The sequence below is a fragment of the Ranitomeya imitator genome, chromosome 8 (assembly GCF_032444005.1).
Source record: "Ranitomeya imitator isolate aRanImi1 chromosome 8, aRanImi1.pri, whole genome shotgun sequence".
Lineage (NCBI taxonomy): Eukaryota > Metazoa > Chordata > Amphibia > Anura > Dendrobatidae > Ranitomeya > Ranitomeya imitator.
The window spans coordinates 68,959,810-68,980,624 of record NC_091289.1 but is presented as its reverse complement, the minus strand read 5'-3'; the positions used below and the strand labels follow the sequence as shown (position 1 = coordinate 68,980,624).

Genomic DNA, 20,815 nt, shown 5'->3' with positions numbered 1-20,815 from the left:
CTAATGTAGTACTGTTCGTGATGCCACCTGTGGTACTTGGCCAGGGATGGCTGACACTGCTTAAAGGGGTCCTCTGGGGATGATGGTATTGCAGCAGAGGTGGTATAGTTCCCCATAGGTAGCACTTAGTCCCCAGGGCTCCCGATGCAGTTGGTAAGGATGATAGATGGTGAAGTGCAGGAAAGAATTGGAGGACACAAGGTTTCAGTCTCTTTACCATTTACTGATTTACTGGTGCAGTTCAGGTACAGGTTACAGGTGATCTTTGGAATCTGGGCAGCCTGGAAGCGATTCGGAATCCCCCTAGCCAGGTGGGGTTGGAAGCCTTCCTTTCTGCACTGTGTTCTAAGTTCCTTGCTGCCTGAGACTTCATACAAGGTCCTCTCTCTCTCTCTGTCCTCTTAGGTGGCCACTACCCACATGGCAGGCAACTCAAGCCTTTTTACCGGTGTCCGTTCTCGTGGTGACACCGGGCTCTATCTGCTGCTGTGCTTTCAGGTGTAATGGTGGCCAGGAGACTTGGAATCTCCTGCCCACCGGTTTCTGCTGTGGAGCATACATTTACCTCCACAACCTCGGAATTCCGACCTCCAGTTTCTGCACTTGATCCTGGAGTGAGCCCAATCGCAGCTCCACTCCAGTTTCTTTCTCTCCTCCTTTCCTCCTTCTCCCCTCACTGTCTCTTACAATTTGCCTGAATCTCCTGTCAGGAGCTGCAGAACCGCATGTCTTCTCGGCTCCAGCTCTTCTCACAGACTCTCGCTAACTCCTCCTCCAGCCAGAATATATAGGGAAGCTACCCTCAAACTGGGTCCAGAGCTCCCTCTTCTGGCCTGGCGACAGAACAGTGTTGTATGTACGTGTTACCTGTTAAAGGGATCCTTGTCGCTTCCAGGCATGGCATCACCCTCCCCGTGAGGAAGGCAATACCACTCTGACAACTGGCTTCCTGGGGTGTCACACAAACACATGAAGGAAAACAGGTGACCGGCACAGCTGCACAACTCTGGAAAATCAAGGCAACATCAGCTCCAGGGACACGGGTGCCAAACATATAAAATAATGCTAAGTCAATGTCCAAATTCACTATTCAATGAAGAAAATGGCACTCACTGTCCCAAACTTATATCACCTTCATCAGGTTTATGGTCCTTAAACTAGGAAACAAATATATTTAAAGACGCTCGCCCTCCCCGTCCTGTAAGGTTAGAGGACGTACATGACCTGTGTTAGCATCTTGAGTTGCACTGTTCTAGGAAGTTTCTAATTACCACTTGAAAGCACACGTTAATAGTACATAAATGGATTTATTCTGGGTAAACCTAGCCCTTTCTTTATTTGGGTGGTGTACTCCCAGAAAACACATGCATCTTTCATTTCCAAGTCTGAAGGGTGAGAAGTGTTCATGTAGTTAGTTCTGGTAACATTCTAAATCTTTTAAGCCATTAAAAAAAGAGCAGCTCTGTTGGTTTAAATGTTTCAACTGGATTTTCAGCAGGTCCCACTAGAAAACTTTGCTACAGTTCTAAATCACACCATTAGGGGGAGCTCCTTCTCCCTTTTTACAGAACATGACGTTGGAGATCCAATCCGTTTCAGCACAAGTCACAGGGAAGGGATTCTTACCAGGGAAATTCTCCTTCTCCCAGATCCTGGCAGTGTGTGTATAGCGTGGATGGGATAAGAAATCAGGTCTCTACGATACAGGGTTGGAAGTGAGTGACATATCTGTAAGTACATCATCGCACTTCTCTATCTATGCCATTCGCCAATTCTGATTTATCACTAAGCGTACATTGCGATATGTGTAAGGTGCTCATCATCCCCGATGGCTGACACGTTCCATCCATGTATGCGACCATATCGGTGCCATGTAACCGTATCTGAATGCTTAACTATATATATATATGTATATATATGCACTCACACATATATGGACAGTATGAATGTTTCTGAGAGGAATGACTTGTGGCATTTACAATAGGTGTGTGTGCTTCGCCTCTCTTCTTGCCTATCTTTAGCAGTCTGCATATTCAGAGTACGAGATGGCTGAACATGTCTGATGAATAATACATGACCATTTTTTTCCAGTCCCCTTGCTCTCTTCTATGGATTTTTGGGGTTTAGACAATCTAGATGCCAGTTCTCCCCTTTTCAGCGTCTTCTAATAAAATATTGATTGAATCTTCTTTCTCCTCTGTAGGATGGGGGGTGTTGTAAAGGAGACCAGTATGCTGCAGATAGCAACAGCAATGATCAGCTAAGAAACAAATCAGCCTTCTAGACCACCTCTCCGAAGCTCCGGGATCTGACCACGGAAGGAGCCTCGTATCCTTGCCTTCAATCCGGCTTTACTGAAGAATCCTTCATTCGTTCATCTCATTCCCGACATTTTTGCCTTTGCTGCTCAAAGCCAGGAAGGATATTGCCTGCAACACGAAGGGATTTCAGTTGTCACCCCCCACATCCCCAATCGTCTTGATTTGTTTGATTTTTATGTATTTCTGCACCCTGTTTGCTTATGTGGATATGCAAGGTAGAAGAGAGGAGAGCATAATCCCACCATGTCCAGTGCTTTAACCCAGCAGACTAAAGGAACTGTGTCTTCAAGCCCAGGTATGTGCTCCGATATCAGTGTCTCGATGTTTAGCCGTCATCCTATGGGAATACACCATAACCTGCAGTCTGGGATTGTGCTCCCCATGCCGCCTGTATCTGCTGCATGCACATGCGAGGTGCCTCATACCTGTAGTAGCTGTTGCATTCTCCAGTCTCTGCATGGCCATTGTGAAGAAACCTGCTCTCTGTCGTTTCTACTATGAATTCCCCCTCTCTGCCGTAATGTTAGGGATTGTCATCAGGTGCCGGATCTAGACACAGACCCCATTATAGTAATCGTTCATCATTTGATAATAGTAATGATACAATGTAGCTTGTACTGAACGCAGAACTTCCCTCACAGGCAGAATATTTCCAGAAATGCCATGTGCATAGCCCTGCACACCTATAGCATTACCTGGGCAGTCATACCGGCATATCCTCCTCATTGTGCTGTAGTATGTCATGCTATCAGTGTATATGTCTGGTCATTTGTGCACTACATGTGTACAACGTCGTGGTCTGTAATATGGGCCTCCCAATCCTTGGGTCACATACTGATGCAGAGCTGTGGTAAATGCAGGTTTCAGGCCTGGATAGTGATGGAGGCCCCTGCATTGGGTACAGAAGCAAAGAACGTTCACGAAATAGATATACGTCCCATATATATGGGAAAATGGCTGCGTAGTCTATACGTTCGAGGTGCCATCACACAAATGTTCAGTAAATCCCACCTGTCTGTATCCGGATACCATCACGGCTTGGCACCTCTTCACTGATTGTACTTCTTATTTCACCATCTTGAGGAATGAAGCAGAACAAGAAGGACTTTGGGGCTGAATTTGGCTATTGATTCTATTTCATTGATGCATTTAATAATAGAATGGACAATGGTGCCATGGCCTCAGTAGAGGACTGAATGTATTTATTGTACCTATGTCAGATGCATTTTGCAGGCTTCAGATGCCACTGACATTTTTTTAATGGCATGAAAGCAATTTATTGCAAAGTGTGATCAATATGAAGCATTGGCAGGAATGTGTAGCAGTGGACAGTACATCATATATCATATATAGACATATACAGTTACCATAGATCATAGGTATTACCATATGCGTATACCAAATATATATATATATATATGTAGCATAGATCATAGGTATTACCATATGCGTATACCAAATATATGTATATATATATGTAGCATAGATCATAGGTATTACCATATGCGTATACCAAATATATGTATATATATATGTAGCAGAGATCATAGGTATTACCATATGCGTATACCAAATATATGTATATATATATATGTAGCAGAGATCATAGGTATTATCTAAACATATGTGTATACTAAATATATATATCTTCCTTCCCTACAAACCACATCACAGCAGCTACATTGCATGTCTGTGTAGTTACCAGAATCCATCAGAAATGACTTTTGATGATGTTGTATAGCGTCATTAGTGATCTTGTAACCAGGGCCTATCCTACAGGTAACGAGCCACCTATGTACCTGTAGTATCACCTGTCGGAGATCACCTTATCACTATACCCTTTGGTTTGGGCGTTCCAGGTTTCTCATCAGTGGCAGAATATTGGGGGAGAATGACCTGGTAAAGCGTCTGCCATCCAGATCTGCCATTATTTGGATGGCATTTTGACAGCAGGTGTGTAAATGACCTGTTACACTCGGGATACATTTACTGTACCCATCGGAATATATGGCACTTAGAAATCTCACATTGTATATCAATAAATCAGATACTTCTCTATCTACAAACAATATCTCTATTTTATATAGGTGGATGCACTGCACTGATACTAGGGGTGCGCACATCCCATTCTCTACCTTGTATTTTTTATCAAATCTGGCCTCTAACCAACCAGTGTAAACGTCTTCTCATATTTAGCAATTTTTCAGTTTTTTTGAGATATTATCATTCTGTATTCTGAAGATATGGAAAAAAATTCAATTGTTTTCATGGGGACATTTGATTAATTGTGTATTTTTATTTCTTTAAGTGATGAGTTAGTGACACTAATGGCAAGCCAACCATATGTCTCCGCTCATACAGGTGTACAAGAAGTTGTAGAGATGCCGGTTACAGGGCCTTTACCCACAATAATCCCTGCTTGCTTTCCGCCATATACGGTACACCTAGAGAAGGAGATATAGTAATAATTATATTAAAGGATTGTGATAATGAAGTATCACGGGATATGTGGTTTCCAAATTGACCCATTGCTTATATGTCCCGCAGCTCACTGTACGTATTAATGGAAGGTATACGGTCAATGCTAGATTTGCTCTTATCTGAGAATCTCCCTGTAAGTGACAGCATTAGATCCAGTGTAACACACACAGAGTTCAGGCCTTACGGAGATGCAACATATAGGACATTTATGTGAATATGTTCTTATTACATTTTTTATTTTTCTCTATATATTAAAAACTGTTATGTTTGCTAATTAGATTCAATAATTAATACTAGAATATTAATATTGGCCATATATTAATTGCCACCTGAACCAACAGAAGGACTGAAACCCTCAATAAGAATCTTATTCTATTGTATATGTGACATTATGTATCCCTTGTGAGTAATCGTTCGTGCGCCCCTCATTTTTCTCACATTAATTTTCCATTGAGTGGCAGCAGAACAGCAGCCAGCAAGTCACGACCACAAGATTTGGTACAAAGAAGCCAATAATCCTATCCAGAAAGTGTTGGAAGTACAGTAACAGATGCTTCTTGACATCCTCCTATATCAGTCTTCATATAGACGCCCCATATGGAGAGGATTTTAACACGGCAGCAGGATTTGCTTTCTGCACAGGCTGCCGAGTGTCGGAGGTGTCACGTAGTCTACATATGCTGAAAGAAGGCCTTACGCTACCACCCTGTGCGTGAGGAGATACGTCTAATATTCTGCTCTCTGTGACACTAAGAATGTTTGGCTATTATATTCTACAAGGAACCAAAACCTCATAACTATCCTTTCAGGATTGAGCTGTGGATAATGTCTCTATATGCTTCTGAGAAGGTAGGGTGACCGCTGACCACTAATATGACAATTTCCACGCGCAGACGTAGAGAGTATTTGGAGGCCAAACTCCTGGATCCCAATGCGCCATGTCGTACAGTGTCTTTCATCTACTTCCATTTATCATGCTATAAGTAACGTGAGTCATCAGCCTTTCCTAGAAGCAGATGCTAAGAAGAAGGCAACTCAATGTCTCGGGTTGTTTTACTTTAGAGACAAAGCCTTTGAAGATTTGAGTTTTTAAAAGTAGAAAACCATCAGCATGGAGGGTGTGGAGCTTCTACCGTGTCCCCTGTGCCATCCATTTACCGCTTATACCCAATATATTATTCTGAATGCAGTCCGTTGTAGCAGGATAGTGGCTTTGTTTTTTACTTTTCTACTCTTTACTCAACTTTTAATTCTACTATTTACTGTAGTGTATAATTTCCATACATCATGGAGGCTGTCTACTTGTGTGTGAATTACATACAGAGTCATTTTTATGGCAGACATGTCAGTGTTCGCAGAAAGAATCAATTTGTGACCTGGGTTAATGTTTTTTTAAGAACATATTTTACTGGTTTACAAAGAAAGAAAAGGATGAATCTTATTGTCCTCCTGGGTTAGAGGATCTGAAATAAAGCTTCTCTTCATGGTATTGTTGTTAGTATGTCTCTACCAGAATCGGTTGGATGACATCTCACACTAGGACAGTAATACAGAAATATATTTTTAGTTACAGTTTGAGCTGCTCTTGGGTTTGGAGAGCCTCCAATGGGTTTGTCTGACTTTTGATAGTCATGAAACGGTGCTCTGAATTTACATTTAATCCTAAGGCTACTTTCACACTTGCGTCGGTACGGGTCCGTCGCTATGCGTCGGGCCAATGTACCGACGCACGTTGTGAAATTTCTGCACTACGTGGGCAGCGGATACAGTTTTTCAACGCATCCGCTGCCCATTCTGAAGTTCGGGGAGGAGGGGGCGGAGTTTTGGCCGCACATGCGCGGTAGAAGATGGCGGACGCGACGGACAAAAAAAATTCACTTGAACGTTTTTTGTGATGACGGTCTGCTAAAAGACGTGTGGCCATCCGTCGCGATCCATCGCTAATACAAGTCTATGGGCAAAAAACGCATCCTGCGAGCACATTTGCAGGATCCGTTTTTTGCCCAAAAAGACAGATTGCGACGGAGGTCAATCGACGGAAGTGTGAAAGAGGCCTCAGTGTCTGTTTATGTACTGTTAGAATCTAAACTTTTTTCCAATATGCTTTCATTAAAAATGTCCTATTGTTCTCTCACTACTCTAACTGCTTTATTTTTTCTTTACCTACTTTCTGATTAACGATGCTTCTTTTGAGAATCCCCAGTCCAAGCTTGGATGCATGAACAAGTTGTTGCAAACACTGCCCAAAGCTCTGTCCCCACTCCGAGACAAAGTGTCATCAGTGACGTCCTTTTCAGGGGCTTGGCTAGTAGTCCCTGCTCTACTGACCAAGCATCAATTGTCAGTTTCAATGTATGCTCAGTTGAATCTTGATATGCATACTGCCTCGGTGCATAGTGACAGTGCACTCCATCGCCGGCTCTGATGAGAAGTGAGAAGCCAGCTAGAGAGCAAAATGTCATTGTGCATTTTATGGAGAGAACCCAGCAAGCAGAGACCAACGTCACCCCTCCAAGTGATGAAGCATCATGAAACAGGAAATATGTAAAATAAAAAATATTAGGCGTTAGTGCCATCCGTTTAAGGGATCCGTTAAACAGATGCGCTAACGCTGATGCCCCAAATCTTTTTTTTACAATCACGCTAATGCATGGTACCATTGCGTTGGCATGCGTTAGCAATAGAGGTCTATGCACAGCTAACGCATCAGTTCGCTGTGCGTTAGACCTAACATACCCGAAAACGTGGTATCACAAAGTAACACATCATCGCTAACGCATGCCAATTCTGACATGCATTAGGATGCGTTATGATACTGTATGGCAATGGGCGCGTTAACGGATCCGTTAAATGGATCCTAACTTTCCCCAAATATACTGTAAGTGAAGTAACTATAGGTATTATATCTATATTAGAAACTGGATATTCTACTATTACTACAGTATGTACTAGTAATGACACAATGACGATAGTTCATTGCAAGGTTATTTTTTGTCCTAGGAAAACAAAATCATCATACAAACAGAAACACCTCATATAAATACAGTATGCATTGTATGTAGAATAATAATCATATGTAGAGTCATTCTGAAGTGCAATGAGGCAAAACATTGATTCTTAAACAAGCACTCCTCCTCTCAACAAAGTTTTTATCCTCTTAATATATTGCAGTCATATTATATAGCACTGTGTACTTACAATTGCTAATTTTGCCTTTCTACTCAGTTAATGCTTCTCTTTTCTCTATGTAGAAACAGGATATATCTTGTCCTTGAATTTATCATTCCCCTCTTCACCTCCTGACCCAGCTGCTCCCGCCTCCACCTGCCAGGGACATTTGCAGTGACTCATGACTCCTGAAGGGAAAATTAACCTCCTGTTTCTACACAGACCTAAGAAGGATTCAGCGAATCAATATTAAATCACGTGATGTCATAGAAGAAATGGAAAGCAGAAAAATTATCTGGGTAGAAAGGGAAAATGAGCAATTGTAATTAAATAGTTCTATATAATATGATGACTGCAATATATTAAGAGGATAGAAATTTTGATGGGAGGAGGAGTGCTTCTTTAATACAAATACATATTTGTAGATATTTAGACGATATATTAAAGTTATAGATTTCTGTATTTTCTTTTGAACTCTGGGCATGTATTTTTTAACTGTGACTTAACTCCCAAGGAGAAGTATTACAGCATGTTACATTTTATACAATTCGGGTAATCAATAATTTCCAATCTTCAATTGATTATATAAACAATTATCCATTGTCCTTGATTGAATTAAGAACTCATTTTTATGCAAATTGCTATTAAAATTAGTAACTCTTATTGGCAAATACACCATGTGTTTGGTTGGCACAAAATATTATCTATGTATTCAAAATCTAAATATATCTCCATAACTGTACCTTAGACAATGTGGCAGTCATATTGCATTACATGATAGCCTTCAAAATGTACTTTTATTATGTAAAGGACAGGACAATAGATTGGAATTACTTGTTAATGATTAAATGATGACACTGTCATGATCCGTTCCGGTGTTTAGTCTTTTCTGCTCTTTCTCTGGGTGGATCATGTCAAGGGTTAACTTTGCTTTGCCTCATTCTGGGCTCGGGTTTGCTATTTAGCTCCCAGGTATCCAGAGGGTGGTGTCAGCTATAGCTCTGTCTTTGGCGTGTGAATCTGACTCTGGAAGCCCTTGATTTGTCCTACTGTGAACCCTGACTTGTCCTGTGTCTGTTATCTCCCCCTGCCTGCCCTTTCCCAGTGTCTCTTTGTTTGCCTGTATATCTGCTTGACTCCCTGGTTCTGAGCTCTTGACTTGGCTTTTTGACTCCGCTTCAGTTTGTCCCTATTGTACCGTATTTTGCCCGTCCTGGTTTACTGATCCCTTGCTATGTCCTGACTATCCATTCTGTCTAAATCCTTTTGTACTGTTGTGCTCTGACTTGGTTTTCCTGACCTCGCTCTCGCCACTAGGTGGCGTCTGTTCAGTTGCTCTGTGTGTGCAGTCTAGCTTCCCTACCAGGCTCCCCCTGGTGGAAGTTGCGCTGTACTGCACTGCAGCTGCATGACAGACACCCATAGAATGATTACAGAGAATCAAAAGACATGGGCACAGCTACTTAGGTGCACGGGTAGGTTCCCAAGCCGTATACATATAGATAAATAGAACCCGGCACTCAACTTGATTCAAACAGGTGGTATTTTATTTCGTAGTATGAAACTACGAAATAAAATACCACCAGTTTGACTCAAGTTGAGTGCCGGGACCCATAGAATGATCACACAGTCACCTCCAGGGGTCACATAAACACATCATGAGGGCCTATTTATGCCCTCAACCTACCATCAATCACTATGCAATTATGAAATGTGACTGCAATGCCTAGAAGGGTGGAGTCACGCCACGTACAGGCACCATTGGTGGATCATAGTGGCCCACACTGACCGGTGGTGGGACATCGGTAAAGCAATGTGATATCAACGTTATCTGTTCACTCAATTGTTTTTCTTAAAGAGCTTAACTTCAATTACAAAGAAACAAGAATTACTTAAAAAAATAATCCGAGTCTATGATATGGTCAAACAATTTAGAATACATGAAGCGAAAAGTGAGAAAAATAGTTTACAAGATACTGCAGTAGATTTAATACAAATGTTGTCAGTTAATAAACTGTCTGTGACATGGGATGTGTTTACCGCTCCTTATTGTCCCGAATATGGATAACAAGCAAAGTTAATTAATATGAAATAATGAACAATTATTACGTTATTTTTTGTTTGTCCTCATAGTGAATGAAAGTGGACCATGAAATCCTTTAATTATCCCATTAATGCAGAATGCTAATGCTTGTGGTGTGGCTTGGCCTAATGATATAACACGGATCATGACTCTGTAGGGACACAGGCTATTAAAATCTCTTACAGACACAATACCTTTTGAAAATCCACAAGGGGACTATCAATTACAGTGTGTTTGTTGTAGGTTGCAGGTAAACAAACAAGTATGGGATTCTTCTGTTAACGGAAAAATACAGGGGTATCTCTCACTCTTACTTTGGATAAGCAGCTGACATTTGGCAGAGATGAGCGAATTGACTCAATGCAAGTTGACTTTTGTGTCAAATTTTATGAAATCTGCAGGTTTCAATGAATTTTAACAATTTGTAATTCCAATCGCAAAAAAAAATGATTAAAACACTGTCATTTTACTCATTGGCAAAGATTGCATCAGCCAAAAAGGCTTGCATGACCTCAGGAGTAGCCATGCGGGCTTCCTCATAATGCCATAGCAGCTATTACATAACACATATAGCACAGCCAGTCAGAAGGAACTATAAGAATCAGAGCCACTGTAAAAGCTGAGGCAGGGAATGCAGCAAATATTTTAGAGTGTGATAGGTGTAACTGGCCATAAAAAGACATAACATTCCATTCTTTCTTTCCTTGATTGTTCTTACTAAAAAAAATATAAAAAAAAACTCTACACATTTAACTTTTTCCCATCCCTACAGTATTTTACTACTCCAATTTTCCAGCTACAATAATACCATTGGCTGTTGACCCTTTTTGTTTTCCCTGTGCATATCGACCAACATTGTTTTTTATTCTGACCGTTTTGTTAAGTTGAGGTAAAATAGTGTTCCTTTTTTTTATAAAACTGTAAAAAAAATACACATTTATCTTTTTGCATACCTGTTTTACAAATCCAACTTGGCAACTGTACAGTCCACAACAATACTGCTGCCTTTTGCCACGTTTTGCTTTCTGAGTTTGTACCTATTTGGTATTTTTAGTTACATCCTTTTTGGGATGGAAAATTACATCTTGTTAAATTATAACAAAAAATAAAGGCAACCTGTCACCAGGTTTTTGCCACCCAATGTGGTAGCCGCATAATGTATTGTCAGAGTCCCTGATTCCAGCAATATGTCACTTACTGGGCTGTGTAGTTTTGATAAAATCACTGTTTTATCTACTATGAGATTATTATTAGAAGACTAGTAAACCTGCTGTCAGATAGTTAAGAATATTCATGAGCTCTGTATATCTGTGTATAAATTAATCTTTTGCTAATTATATTTCAGTGCACGGGGCGGACTGTACACTGGGTCTTATTCTTCCTGTCTGTGACCCGCGGCCCCTCCACCTACCTCTGGTCTGTGAATGACCTGCCTCCTCTTTTTGAAATCTCAGCAATGACCTGTCATTCACAGACCAGAGGCAGGTGGAGGAGCCAGGGAATCAAAGACAGGGAAAAGAAGACACAGTGCACAATCCAGCCCCTATGCACCAAAATCGAATTAGCAGAAAGTTTTCAAAGGTGATAAAAGTAGTAAAACAAACCTGAATTCAGCACCAAAGGCATTAATTTAATCCGTGTTACAACACCATTACAGCCATTTCTTTACTTTACATTACAAAATTGCATTGACAAATTCTCTTTAAACAATTTTTGGTGGATTTCCAAGACTGCAATTTTCTTTAACCAAATTCTCATATAAATAAAAATGCCGAATTTTGTTTTGAGTTTCAACTGGTATGAAGTTCCTCAGTAGAACCCTGTGCAGGATTAAGCCCCTGCTCAGGACTAAGAGCATACAACTCTACTATAGTATTATTTTTGTCACTAATTCACATGGTTGGAGTGATGAAATCAGTAGTCTAACCCTGATTCTAAGTTTTTCAAGGTCTGGACACCATGTTGGGCACTTAAAGTTGATAGGACAATGTTGATAGGACACACAGTGTCAATGACACATGAATAGATGGTTATAATGAAGTCCTGTCACCTGCATGTGCCAGTCACGAAATGCAGGGCCAACCAGGTTTCGAATGGACCACAAGCCAAGGAATTATTTAAAGACTCCTGTGCAAGGATTTTCACTTGTTGTCTTTGAATTAAGGTACCGTCACACGGAACGATATCGCTAGCGATCTGTGACGTTTGTTGTGAATTCCGCTCTTGGGCTCCCTCCGGTGGTTGTAAGTAGTATTTTTGTGAGTTCTGCTCTTGGGCTCCCTCCTGTGGTTTTGAATGGTATGGCTGCTCCTTGGATTTAGCTTCTGTAGCTGTTTTCACTGATCGTCTTTCAGGCTCGGCTTTATAAGTCTGGCCTTAGCCCTCATTCAATGCCAGTTGTCAATTGTTCCAGCCTGGAGTCATTGCTCTTTGGATTTTCCTGACACTCTGACCAGTTCTGCAAAGCTAAGTCCTTGTTTGTCCTTTTCAGTTCACTTATTGTGGACTTTGTTGTTCAGTACTGTCTTTGTTTTTGCTCATTTATCCAGCTTATCAGTATGGATCTATTCAGCTAAGCTGGAAGCTCTGGGCAGCAGAGTTTGCCCTCCACACCTTTAGTCAGGTGTGGAGTTTTTTGCATTTCTCTGCGGTGGACTTTTTCTAGGTTTTATTACTGACCGCACAGTGCTCTTTCCTGTACTATTCCTATCTAGCTAGAAGTGGCCTCCTGTGCTAAATCTTGTTTCATACTACGTATGTCATTTCCTTCTCCTCTCACAGTCATTACATGTGGGGGGCTATCTATCCTTTGGGGATTTTCTCTGAGGCAAGATAGTTTTCCTGCTTCTATCTTTAGGGGTAGTTAGCTCTTAGGCTGTGACGAGATGCCTAGGGAGTGTTAGGAGCATCCCACGGCTATTTCTAGTGTTGTGTTGAGCTTAGGGACTGCGGTCAGTATAGTTCCCACCTGCTCAGAGCTAGTCACATGTCGCTCCTTAATCACCAGACCATAACAGTACAACTGGCCAAAAATGAGCTGAATGCATCTCAAAAAAAGGAAAAGAAAAGGAGTTCTGAGCCATTTTTTTTTTCTTTGGTTTGTTTTGTCTTTTTTCTTCCTCTTAATCTCTGGGTGATTCTGGATTTGGATGCAGGCATGGATGTTCAGGGGTTATTTTCTCGTGTGGATCAGCTTGCTGCAAGAGTACAGAGTATTCAAGATTATGTTGTTCAGACACCGGCCTTAGAGCCTAGAATTCCTACTCCGGATTTGTTTTACGGGGATAGATCTAAGTTTTTGAACTTTAAAAATAACTGCAAATTGTTTTTTGCTCTGAATCCCCGTTCCTCTGGTGATCCCATTCAGCAAGTAAAGATAGTTATTTCTCTGCTGCGTGGCGATCCTCAGGACTGGGCATTCTCTCTTGAGTCAGGGAATCCGGCATTGCTTAATGTAGATGCATTTTTTCAATCGCTCGGATTATTGTATGACGAACCTAACTCTGTAGAGCATGCTGAGAAAACACTGTTCGCCTTGTGTCAGGGTCAGGAAGCGGCAGAATTATACTGCCAGAAATTTAGAAAATGGTCTGTGCTCACTAGATGGAATGAGGACGCTCTGGCAGCCATTTTCAGAAAGGGTCTTTCTGAAGCCCTTAAAGATGTTATGGTGGGGTTTCCCACGCCTGTTGGTTTGAGCGAATCTATGTCTCTGGCCATTCAGATTGATCGGCGACTGCACGAACGCAAAGTGGTGCACTATATGGCAGTGTCCTCTGAGCAGAGTCCTGAGTCCATGCAATGTGATAGGATTTTGACTAGAGCGGAACAGAGGGGATACAGACGTCAGAATGGGCTGTGTTTTCACTGTGGTGATTCTGCTCATGCTATTTCTGATTGCCCTAAGCGTATTAAGAGGGTCGCTAGATCTGTTACCATTAGTACTGTGCAGCCTAAGTTTCTCCTGTCTGTGACCCTGATTTGCTCATTGTCATCTTTTTCTGTCATGGCATTTGTGGATTCAGGCGCTGCTCTGAACTTAATGGACTTAGAATTCGCTAGGCGCTGTGGTTTTTCTTTGCAGCCTTTGCAGAGTCCCATACCCTTGTGGGGTATTGATGCTACACCATTGGCCAAGAAACCTCAGTATTGGACTCAGCTGACTATGTGCATGGCTCCTGCACATCAGGAAGATTGCCGTTTTCTGGTGTTGCATAATTTACATGATGTTGTTGTACTGGGTTTTCCATGGTTACAAGTACACAATCCAGTGCTGGATTGGAAATCAATGTCTGTGACTAGTTGGGGGTGTCAAGGGGTACATAGTGACGTTCCTTTAATGTCAATTTCCTCTTCCCCCTCTTCTGATGTTCCTGAATTTTTGTCAGATTTCCAGGATGTATTCGATGAGCCCAAGTCCAGTTCCCTTCCTCCACATAGGGACTGTGATTGTGCTATTGACTTGATTCCTGGCTGTAAGTTCCCTAAGGGCCAACTTTTCAACCTGTCTGTGCCAGAGCATGCCGCCATGCGGAGCTATGTTAAGGAGTCTTTAGAGAAGGGGCATATTCGGCCGTCTTCGTCACCATTGGGAGCGGGATTTTTTTTTGTTGCCAAGAAGGATGGCTCCTTAAGACCCTGTATTGATTATCGCCATCTTAATAAGATCATGGTCAAATTCCAATACCCTTTACCTTTGCTCTCTGATTTGTTTGCTAGGATTAAGGGGGGCTAGTTGGTTTACCAAGATTGACCTTCGAGGGGCATATAATCTTGTTCGTATTAAACAGGGTGACGAATGGAAAACTGCATTTAATACGCCCGAAGGCCATTTTGAATACCTGGTGATGCCTTTCGGGCTTTCTAATGCTCCTTCTGTATTTCAGTCCTTTATGCATGATATTTTCCGCAATTATCTTGACAAATTCTTGATTGTGTATTTGGATGATATTTTGATTTTTTCCAATGATTGGGAGTCTCATGTGAAGCAGGTGAGGATGGTATTCCAGATCCTTCGTGATAATGCTCTATTTGTGAAGGGGTCTAAGTGCCTATTTGGAGTTCAGAAGGTCTCTTTTTTGGGGTTTATTTTTTCTCCTTCATCTATAGAAATGGATCCTGTTAAGGTCCAAGCCATTCATGACTGGATTCAATCCACATCTGTGAAGAGCCTTCAGAAATTTTTGGGCTTTGCTAATTTCTATCACCGTTTCATTGCCAACTTCTCTAGTGTGGTTAAACCCCTGACCGATTTGACAAAGAAAGGCGCTGATGTGACAAATTGGACCTCTGAGGCTGTTGAGGCCTTTCGGAAACTTAAATGCCGATTTACTTCTGCCCCTGTCTTGCGTCAGCCGGATGTTTCTCTTCCTTTTCAGGTTGAGGTTGACGCTTCTGAGATTGGGGCAGGGGCCGTTTTGATGGTTCCTTGATGAAGCCATGTGCCTTCTTTTCCCGAAAGTTTTCGCCTGCGGAACGCAATTATAATGTCGGCAATCGGGAGTTGTTGGCTATGAAGTGGGCATTTGAGGAGTGGCGACATTGGCTTGAGGGAGCCAAGCACCGCATTGTGGTCTTGACCAATCATAAGAATCTGATTTACCTTGAGTCGGCCAAGCGGCTGAACCCTAGACAGGCTCGGTGGTCCCTGTTTTTCTCCCGTTTTGATTTTGTGGTCTCATATCTTCCAGGATCTAAGAATGTTAAGGCGGATGCCCTCTCTAGGAGTTTTTTGCCTGATTCCCCTGGAGTCCTTGAGCCGGTTGGCATTCTTAGGGAAGGGGTGATTCTATCTGCCATCTCCCCTGATTTGCGGCGGGCGCTTCAGGAATTTCAGGCTGATCAGCCTGACCGCTGTCCTGTAGGGAAGCTGTTTGTTCCTGATAGATGGACAAGTAAGGTAATTTCTGAGGTCCATTGTTCTGTGTTGGCCGGTCATCCTGGGATTTTTGGTACCAGACATTTGGTTGCTAGGTCCTTTTGGTGGCCTTCCTTGTCGCGGGATGTGCGTTCTTTTGTGCAGTCCTGTGGGACCTGTGCCCGGGCTAAGCCTTGCTGTTCCCGTGCTAGTGGGTTGCTTTTGCCTTTGCCCATTCCGGAGAGGCCTTGGACGCATATTTCCATGGATTTTATTTCGGATCTTCCTGTGTCCCAGAGGATGTCTGGTATCTGGGTGGTTTGTGACCGGTTCTCTAAAATGGTCCATTTGGTACCTTTGCCTAAATTGCCTTCCTCCTCTGATTTGGTTCCATTGTTTTTTCAACATGTGGTTCGTTTGCATGGCATTCCGGAGAATATTGTGTCTGATAGAGGTTCCCAGTTTGTTTCCAGGTTTTGGCGGGCCTTTTGTGCTAGGATGGGTATTGATTTGTCTTTTTCTTCGGCATTCCATCCTCAGACAAATGGCCAAACTGAGCGAACTAATCAGACCTTGGAAACCTATTTGAGATGCTTTGTGTCTGCTGATCAGGATGATTGGGTGACTTTTTTGCCGTTGGCCGAGTTTGCCCTTAATAATCGGGCCAGTTCGGCTACTTTGGTGTCGCCTTTCTTTTGTAATTTTGGTTTCCATCCTCGTTTTTCTTCAGGGCAGGTTGAGCCTTCTGATTGTCCTGGGGTGGATTCTGTGGTGGACAGGTTGCAGCGGATTTGGGCAAATGTGGTGGACAATTTGACGTTGTCCCAGGAAAGGGCTCAGCGTGTTGCTAACCGCCATCGGTGTGTTGGTCCTCGGCTTCGTGGGGGGGATTTGGTCTGGTTGTCCTCTCGTCATGTCCCTATGATGGTTTCTTCCCCTAAGTTCAAGCCTCGGTTTATTGGTCCTTATAAGATTTCTGAGATTATCAATCCTGTGTCTTTTCGTTTGGCCCTTCCAGCTTCTTTTGCCATCCACAATGTTTTCCATAGATCTTTGTTGCGGAGATATGTGGTGCCCGTTGTTCCATCTGTTGATCCTCCTGCCCCGGTGTTGGTTGAGGAGGAGTTGGAATATGTGGTTGAGAAAATGTTGGATTCTCGTTTTTCAAGGCGGAAGCTTCAGTATCTTGTCAAGTGGAAGGGTTATGGAAAGGAGCATAATTCTTGGGTTGTTGCCTCCGATGTTCATGCCGCCGATTTGGTTTGTGCTTTTCATTTGGCTCGTCCTGATCGGCCTGGGGGCTCTGGTGAGGGTTCGGTGACCCCTCCTCAAGGGGGGGGGGTACTGTTGTGAATTCCGCTCTTGGGCTCCCTCCGGTGGTTGTAAGTAGTATTTTTGTGAGTTCTGCTCTTGGGCTCCCTCCTGTGGTTTTGAGTGGTATGGCTGCTCCTTGGATTTAGCTTCTGCAGCTGTTTTCACTGATCGTCTTTCGGGCTCGGCTTTATAAGTCTGGCCTTAGCCCTCATTCAATGCCAGTTGTCAATTGTTCCAGCCTGGAGTCATTGCTCTTTGGATTTTCCTGACACTCTGACCAGTTCTACAAAGCTAAGTCCTTGCTTGTCCTTTTCAGTTCACTTATTGTGGACTTTGTTGTTCAGTACTGTCTTTGTTTTTGCTCATTTATCCAGCTTATCAGTATGGATCTATTCAGCTAAGCTGGAAGCTCTGGGCAGCAGAGTTTGCCCTCCACACCTTTAGTCAGGTGTGGAGTTTTTTGCATTTCTCTGCGGTGGACTTTTTCTAGGTTTTATTACTGACCGCACAGTGCTCTTTCCTGTACTATTCCTATCTAGCTAGAAGTGGCCTCCTGTGCTAAATCTTGTTTCATACTACGTATGTCATTTCCTTCTCCTCTCACAGTCATTACATGTGGGGGGCTATCTATCCTTTGGGGATTTTCTCTGAGGCAAGATAGTTTTCCTGCTTCTATCTTTAGGGGTAGTTAGCTCTTAGGCTGTGACGAGATGCCTAGGGAGTGTTAGGAGCATCCCACGGCTATTTCTAGTGTTGTGTTGAGCTTAGGGACTGCGGTCAGTATAGTTCCCACCTGCTCAGAGCTAGTCACATGTCGCTCCTTAATCACCAGACCATAACAGACGTTGCAGCGTCCTGGCTAGCGATATCGTTCAGTTTGACACGCAGCAGCAATCAGGATCCTGCTGTGATGTCGTTGGTCGCTGCAGAAAGTCCAGCACTTTATTTCGTCGCTGGACTCCCTGCAGACATCGCTGAATCAGCGTGTGTGATGCCGATTCAGCAATGTCTTCACTGGTAACCAGGGTAAACATCGGGTTACTAAGTGCAGGGCCGCGCTTAGTAACCCAATGTTTACCCTGGTTACCATCATAAAAGTAAAAAAAACAAACACTACATACTTACATTTCGCTGTCTGTCCCCGGCGCTCTGCTTCTCTGCACTGGCTGTGAGCGCCGGCCAGCCAGAAAGCACAGCGGTGATGTCACCGCTCTGCTTTCCGGCCGGCGCTCACAGTCAGTGCAGGAAAGCACAGCGCCGGGGACAGACAGCGGAAGGTAAGTATGTAGTGTTTGTTTTTTTTAACTTTTACGCTGGTAACCAGGGTAAACATCGGGTTACTAAGCGCGACCCTGCCCTTAGTAACCCGATGTTTACCCTGGTTACCGGCATCGTTGGTCACTGGAGAGCTGTCTGTGTGACAGCGTCGCTGAGTGTGAAGGTACCTTTACAGGCAGCAACAGAGCTATCTGGCTGATCATAAAAGGCTAAATAGGATAATTTTTGGACCATTTTTTAATTGTAAAAACCATAAAAATTCTGCCAGTGCACTGTGTTATTAAATGGGCTGTTTGTTACTACCGAGTTACCATCTGTTTATATGGCTAGGTCTTTTCGACATTACTAAGGCTGTGTCTGTATTAAAGAACTTAAACGAGGTTCAATACAGACCTCAGGGTGTTATACATGCCTTTTCTGTGCAGCCAGAAGCTTTGCAAAATTGCAATTCAAGGTGAATCGACTCATGGCAAATAAAGTTAAATATATATCTTATGGTAGTCATAGGATAAAAAATGGCTGAAATGGCTAATTTTATTTATGGGTGATCAATGGAAGGTTATTGCTGAGAACAATCTAATCTGTGAGGCTGGACTTTTTTTTTTACAGTGGTTGGCTGGCACCAAAAATACCATCAATTATCTACAAAGTTTTCGACTGGATTTTTTTTTTTTAATATAATTCTCTGACCTAGCAGTTTAGAGTAACATGTTGATCACCAACTGAAGACCATGTATTCTTTAAAACTTTCCTGATGTAAGGCACAAGAGTGCTTTAAATATATATACATGCACAGGACAACTATATGGCATATACACATACATACTCCTCAACATTGAAATAGTGACGTTAAGAAGCAAAGTCATGGAATGATGAAAATCACAGGATCGGTAGACATGTTATTGATATGCAATTGATGAAAAAAATCGGTTTTCAAAGCATCTTGATTTTTTCATTATCATGTATGAGCATGAGCAGCACATGCAGAAATTCTCACACTTAAATGCCTTGGCTGCTATTAATAAGGTTATTATTGGATATCTGAGGAATAGTGGGCCACGCAGAATGCACTTGGACACAAAAATGGTCAAAATCCGCTGCTGGCAGCTCCTTTTGTAATTGCCAACCAATTACATTAGAGATGTGCTCTATGGAGGACAAGTCTGGAGATGCTGCAGGCTACGGAAGCACGTTTAGGCCAGGCAGGCTGCTCACAGCAGCTCAACATGCGGCTTGGCGTTGTTTTGGAGCACTTTGGAGAAAGGCCCACTTAAAACCACATCTGATATCTCATCTTTATAGCCAGTATTCATCTTCACATAGTCACATGGTCATCTATCATTTAAAAAGATTAAAAAAGGTATATCACACAATCTACATATATCTCTTGCGGTAACTTCCTTTTTTCCAAATAATAGCTGGAAATGTCACTATAATTGCTGTCTATACAGATGAGATGTCGAATGGGGTAAAAAGTTTCCTTATTTTCAGTATTAAGTTCAAGTTTTGAGAACTAAAAACTCTTTAAGCTAATGGAATATCCTCTGAATATTACTATAGAATATCTTCAGAATATTCATTATTATATTTTCTTACAATGCCACTGGCATTTAGAACTGCCGAGAAAGAAAAGACAAGACTAAAATCAATTAAGTGTCTAAAGCAAATGTGTTTTTCAATTAGAAACCATTATTTAATAGTGACCAGTCCTTTTTAATATTTAATTGAATGTATTCAAGGAGATTAAATAAAAGTGATAATTTAATTATCAATTGGCCATTCATGGGTGTGTTCATCCTGAAGTAGGTGCATTTGCGTATAATTTACTGTACAATTTGATCCAGTGTCCACAATTAAAAAGAAAAAAAAATCAACCCCACCAGTTTAAATACAAGTCTACCATTAACTATTCGTTTTTCATGATGGAAATGTAACCAGTTATAATTATCACTGAATAGTGTTTCATTCTATTATGGTTAAAGGAAAGTGTATCCAAAACCGGGAAACTGTAGTAAATGAAATGGAGAATTTACTGAACAAAATATTTGTTCTTATTCTTAAGCAAGAAGAATTCCAGTTTTCCTGTCTTTTTGTCCTCGGTGGCTCAGAGAGGCTCAGACTTGGTGAATGTTTTGGCCACAGGAGTTTTGTCCTCTTGTTCCCTGTTAGCAGCTGGCCACTTACTGAAGTCTATTGCACCAATGCACGTGATGCGGAGTCCACAGTTCTAAGGGATGCAGACTTTTTCCAGCATGGAGCACCAGTGATAACTATGTTATTGCTGTGTTTTATTAGAGATTTGCTTGCTTGTCA

General features: G+C 42.1%; 1 protein-coding gene across 1 annotated transcript in view; it reads left to right on the top strand.

Annotated features, from left to right (window-relative positions):
• The first annotated feature begins 1,597 nt into the window (after nt 1-1,597).
• Nucleotides 1,598-20,815, top strand: part of GRIN2B (glutamate ionotropic receptor NMDA type subunit 2B) — a 939,810-nt gene continuing 920,592 nt past the window's right edge. Inside the window, exons 1-2 of the mRNA XM_069737061.1 lie at nt 1,598-1,730; nt 2,204-2,616. The gene's annotated coding sequence lies outside the window, so the exon portion shown is untranslated. The remainder of the gene's footprint in view (nt 1,731-2,203; nt 2,617-20,815) is intronic.